The sequence below is a fragment of the Erinaceus europaeus genome, chromosome 17 (genome assembly GCF_950295315.1).
Source record: "Erinaceus europaeus chromosome 17, mEriEur2.1, whole genome shotgun sequence".
Classification (NCBI taxonomy): domain Eukaryota; kingdom Metazoa; phylum Chordata; class Mammalia; order Eulipotyphla; family Erinaceidae; genus Erinaceus; species Erinaceus europaeus.
Window position 1 is genome coordinate 72,162,768 of NC_080178.1, and position 6,264 is coordinate 72,169,031.

General features: G+C 40.7%; 1 pseudogene; it reads right to left on the reverse strand.

Annotated features, from left to right (window-relative positions):
- Nucleotides 1–4,082: 4,082 nt before the first annotated feature.
- On the reverse strand, nt 4,083–4,361 carry LOC103107165 (exosome complex component CSL4-like; annotated as a pseudogene).
- Nucleotides 4,362–6,264: the final 1,903 nt, after the last annotated feature.

Sequence of the window (6,264 nt, forward strand, 5' to 3'; positions counted from 1 at the left end):
ATATATTAAAATGATAATCAGCCAGAAAGAAACCTTTCTAAAGTGGGAAGAGATGTCTTTTATTGGTCTGAATTCTAAGTAATGGTTGCAATTACTGTTGAATTTTAATAGAAATGTGAGAATTTCACACTAGCACATTTTACTACTTATTCTTTAAATAGGCATTGTATTCTACTTGGAAGTTAATCTGAAGAATGCCCTTTTACACAGTCTTCTCTAATCTCCTTCATAGGATGCTTGCACTTGGCTACATGCACTAATTTCAAGAGTTGTTAGTAATAGTTTGAAATAATTCAATTCTGTTTCAAATATATTTCATATCTCTCTGTAGTGCTAAACATTTCTGTGATTATACAGTAGTTTCACAATATACAATAAGAGAACAGTGATTTAAAAAAATGAAGATCAAATGAGCTATTTCAACCCTGTATTCTATGTGAATATTTGGAGATTTTCTTTGCCCTTGTATTTTAGAACAGCAAAACAGAGCAAGAACTATAAACTGTAATATCTTTTGTTGGTAAATGTAAAATACAATTCATACTTAAATGGTACAGAAGGTGGAAGGTCTGGCTTCTGCGAAGACCGTTTTTTACCTTACTGCTATCTTCTTTCTCTGTTTCTATCTGAATTCTCTGTTCATTTCATTTCATTTCATTTCATTTCATTTCATTTCATTTCTTTCTTTCTTTTTGTTTTTTTTTTAAGATTTTATTTATTTATTTATGGGGAAGATAGGAGGAAAGAGAAAGAACCAGACATCTGGTACATGTGCTGCCAGGGATTGAACTCAAGACCTCATACTTGAGGGTCCAGTGCTTTATCCTCTGTGACACTTCTTGGACCACTCTGTTAATTTCTTCATCCTTACGGACCAGAGTAAGGATCCTGGTTTGAGCCCCGGGCTCCCCACCTGCAAGGGAGTCGCTTCACAAGCGGTGAAGCAGGTCTGCAGGTGTCTGTCTTTCTCTACCCCTCTCTGTCTTCCCCTCCTCTCTCCATTTCTCTCTGTCCTATCCAACAACAACAACATCAATAATAGCTACAACAATAAAACAACAAGGGCAACAAAAGTGAATAAATAAATACTATTTAAAAAAAAGAAGATCATTAAGGGGGCCAGACAGTGGTGCACCTGGTTGAGTGCACACGTTACAATGCGCAAGGACTCAGGTTCAAGCCCCAAGTCCCTACCTGCAGGGGGGAAGCTGTGCAAGTGGTGAAGCCGTGCTGTAGGTGTCTCTCTGTCTCTCTTCTTCTCTATCCCCTCTCCCTTCTTGATTTCTGGGTGTCTTTATCCAATAAATAAATAAAGATAATAAAAAAAATTTTTTAAAAAAAGAAGATCATTAAGAGGGCCAGGTGGTGGTGCGCCTGCCTGGTTGAGCGCACATGTTGCAAAGTGCAAGTACCCAGGTTCAAGGCCCTGGTCCCACTTGCAGGGGGAAAGCTCTTCACAAGTATTGAAGCAGGCTGCAGGTGTCTCTCTGTCTCTTCCTCTCTTTACCACCCCCTCCTCTCTCAATCTCTGGCTGTGTCTATCCAATAAATTAAAAGATAAGAAAAATTTAAAAAAAAATTTTTTTAAAAAAAGATCATTAAGGTTAAGTGAGACCATAACAATAAAGCACAAATCCAATGTGACTGGTGTCCTTCTCAGAGGATGTAAATGCAGGACCCATGGGGTTGGGTGGTAACATAGCAGGTTAAGTGCACATGGTGCAAAATGCGAGGGCTGGTGTAAGGATCCCGGTTGGAGCCCCCAGTCCCCCACCTGCAGGGGGTCGCTTCGCAGTGAAGCAGGTTTGCAGGTGTCTGTCTTTCTCTCCCCCTCTCTGTCTTCCCCTCTCCCGATTTCTCTCTGTCCTAACCAACAGCAACAGCTATAACAACAATAACAACTACAACAAGCGCAACAACAAGGGCAACAAAATGGGGGGGAAATGGTTTCCACAGGCAGTGGATTCATAGTGCAGGCACTGAACCCCAGCAATAACCCTGGAGGCAAAAAATAAATAAATAAATAAAACAAAATAAAATAAAATAGAAGAAAGTGTCCATATACTAGCCAAAGAAAGAGGACTCTGGAGAAATCAAACCTGCCAATATTGTGATTTGGGGCTTCTAACCTTAAGGTTTATAAGAATATTAATTTCTGTTGTCTAAGTCCTTCAGTCTGTGGTAATTTGTTATGGCAACACAAGAAGTTTAGTTCAAGAAGTAAGCCAAGCATTCTGTGGTTTTTCAAACTTCGCCTCCCACTGGGACTATCCAAAAAGCGTTAGATAATAACAGTGCCTGGGTTCTACCTTCAGAAATTCTAGCTTCATTGGCCTGGTATGCATCCTGGTTATCAGGGCAATTTACAAGTCCCACAAGTAAGCATCATGCTCATCTGAGGCAGAAAAAATGGAGTAATAGAAATCTCGAGAAAATAGACTGAACTGTACTATAAAAAAATGGGGGGGGGTCTGTTCAATGAAATGGTGAGACACTTATCTTCCTCCCACCCCCATCACTCACTGAAAGTATTTAGCAGTTTGGAACTAGTGCAAAGGCAGGAAGAGACTAGACTAGAAACAGAGTGTGTCATTCCTACTGGCAATTGAGCATCCATGTGGTCAGCACCCCGCCTATCTTCACCTTTTGGGCAGCCTGCAGAGAACACTGATCTTCCCATGTCTAGTTTCTGACATCTCCCCCTCCACACACACACTTCCCCTCTGAGTGTTTCTCTGTGGCCTTCCAGATCCTCATCATCAAGCACAGAGGCTACATTTGATGCATTTACTCTAAGGTCCTCCCCAAACTGAGAAATGTTATGCATGTACAAACTATTGTATTTACTGTCAAATGTAAAACACTAATCCCCCAATAAAGGAAAAAAAATAATAAGGTCCTTTCCAGATCTCAGATTTCTGAATTTTAATCAAGTGAAAATATGGTTTTCTGATTGTAAAGGGATATGGGAATTAAGTTAGCAACTTCAAGTCATATCAAGTTTCTTGGCAAAAGAAAAACAGATTTAGTCCATGAGTTATGCTTATTTCTACATAAATTGAATTAGTCAAAAATGAAAGAGTCACCTGCTGGGATTTTCCCTTCATCCCTGACAAATAAGTGCTTCCTGGGAAAACTGAAATCTGTCAGAGGCACACCGGTCAATCTTGCTTGTACTTCCCCCCCTCTAATAGCTGTTACTATCCTCTAAGTCAGCACAGGAGTGACAGCAGTGTTAGACAGTTAGATGACCACTATACGTCTGCTAACCAGTGCTAGAAATCTTACAGGGATAAAGGAAAATCTGAGATTTATTTTATTTTTTTATTTGCTATTAAATCTCAGGCTTTACTTGGGGGTTGCCTTCCTGTATGCTTTGCTTCTCATTTTTATGGATGAATTTGCTCTTTTGGTCCTGTCCCACAACTCTGCTCTTTGGGAATATCTCGCTCAGTAAATTCAGGTAGAATAGCATGCTGGGGGAGGGGGGTAGATAGCATAATGGTTAAACAATGAGATTTTATTTCCTAAGGCTCCAAAATCCCAGGTTCAGTCCCCTGCACCACCATCATCCAGATGAGCAGGAAGAAAAAAAAAAACATGCCCAAATTAGCTGTTCCTCCTTTGACACATCTGAAGTTTAGGACACACTGACATTGAATAGGTTTTGTTTTTTGACATTCAACAGTTTTTTGTTTGTTTTTCCCTGTTGAAGACACTGTAAAATTTATTCAAGAAATCATAAAATTCTTTCAGTAAAAAAGTTTCCTTTGTCAGTATAAAATGCATATTTACAAAACTATAAAGAATAGGATTTTCCCAGCATTACACAATTTGCTTGATGGTGCTACCAAGAGATATTTATCACTCAAGAAGATGAAATCCACTGAAAGGTTCATAAGAAAAACGTTCCACCTACAGAGTATGTTCTGAGCAGATTTTTCTAGAGGTGGGTGCTGGCTGGGCCCAGATGTTTGAACAGAGACAATAGCATCTACTACTTTCACACATGATGCTACTTTTACACATGTACTCCCTCTTGCAAACAGCTTACCCACCTTCCACCTGTTAAGTGTGGATTCTTATGTCTGCAAGAACTCTGGCTGCACCTAGACAACTTTCCAAAATTCTTAGGGCACTGCATCTCACACCAGCTCATGGGAACCATCTGGACATCTGACTCATTGTAGGCCACCACTAACCCCAGCTCATTTTCAGCAGTGGTCAGGAGGTAATTGGCTAAGACAATGTCACCTGGTTGGAACTCTTATAAATTTCAACCTTGTCTTTTTCAGTAGCTTGAACATCATCCTTGCAGATAGTTCCTTGAAAAGAGTTCTTAAGTGGTGTGGACCCCACATAGAGGATGTGTACTTTGGCAAATAGTGAACTGATGCTAGAGACCTTACAGATTACAATAGCCCCCACATCTGGCAGTAACTGGGACTCTGTTGTGACAGACACAATGGGAAATGTGCCGTTCTCACTGCTTTTAGTCAGGCAACCAGCAAATGAGGAGAAGATGTAACTATGCTGGGTGTAGGTGCCGCGGCACAGGCTGCCTTCCTCCAAGGTACACAGACGTTCTCCAGGGATGCAGTACCTCATGGGCGGCGCTACAACTGCCGCTGCCCCAAACCCCGACAATGAATAGTTTCACGACTGATGATGTGAAAGTTTAAAAAAGTAGTGAACTTGAAGATGTTACGGATATTTTTAAGCCCTATAGAGTGCTAGATTCAAGGGCATGGCCAGTATAGAAGTTTGTACAGAGCTTTTCTTGCTTCTTTCTGAGGTGGACGCTAAAAGCTTATCATCAGACCAGGTATTACCAGCTTCTCACCACTTCCTACTAACCTCTCAGGAACTACCAGTCAAGATTTCCAAAGAAACATCAATAGGACACGGACACACACGGACACACACACACACACTTTTATTTTTTAAAGAACTGATTCACACAATTGTGGTGGCTCGGAAAATTTGAAATCTCTAAGGTAAACTGGAATGCTAGAAGGGCAGGTAAACCTTGATGGTACAGTTTTAAAGGAGAATTTCCCCCCGGGGAAAAAAAAAACTTTAGTTTTTGTTCTTACGGTTTCCAACTGATTGGGTGGCACATGCATTCATATTGTTTTTTATTTTATATTTTAATATTTATTTATTCCCTTTTGTTGCCCTTGTTGTTTCATTGTTGTAGTTATTATTGTTGTTGTTATTGGTGTCGTCATTGTTGGGTAGGACAGAGAGAAATGGAGAGAGGAGGGGAAGACAGAGGGGGAGAGAAGGACAGACACCTGCAGACCTGCTTCACCGCCTATGAAGCGACTCCCCTATAGGTGGGGAGCCGGGGGCTCTCCTACGCCGATCCTTGCGCTTTGCACCATTTGCGCTTAACCTGCTGCGCTACTGCCCGACTCCCACATCTATTCATACTGTTTGCATTCCTTACGGTCCACTAACTGTAGATGTTAATCATACCTACAAAATCGCTTCATACCACCACCTACACTACTAGCTACTAGCCACTAGCCCTAGGCAGCTAGCTATCCAAACATCTTTTGAAAGTAACACCATTGAGCAGGTAGAGAGGTAGAGAGAGATACAGTGACAGACACCAAAGCACTGAAACTTCCTTCACTGCACTGGGGGCTGTATTTGAACCTGCCTCACACACATGGCAAAGCAAAACACTATCCAAGTGAACTATTTCAATAGCCTTATTTACTTTCCTAAAACTTTCTTTTTGAAAGTGTATTATAAGATGACAAAATTTAGAAAGCACTGCCTTCTACTTCTCTCAGTAAATAGTAACAGTATTAAAATTATATAAACCTAGCTTCCTTAAAAAAAAAAAAGGTAACTATTGACTGTTGAAGTCTTGTTTCCAGAAAGTATCTGAAAATGGTCCCTTATTTTTCTCTCTGTCTCTCTGTGTCTCAGATTATGATTTTGCTGACAGCATACCAAAATGAAAACAAAAACAAAAACTCTTCATCAACAGTCCAGACCAGCCCAGGAATACTTGTAGAACTTTCAAGTCCACTCCTCACCATTCCCCCCAAGTCTGAAGATCTTTTTAACTTGATTCACTCAGAGTGGCCAATGATCTGGAAAGTTGCTGCATCTTTAAGAGTTCAAAGCACTTCACTGCACAAAATGCTCCCAGGGACTCAGGAGTGTTCATAGCTGAGGTCCTTGTGCAGAACTCTGGGCCACATAGCATTTCATTATGCACTTTGGGTTCTCTCTACTTCTAGTCCC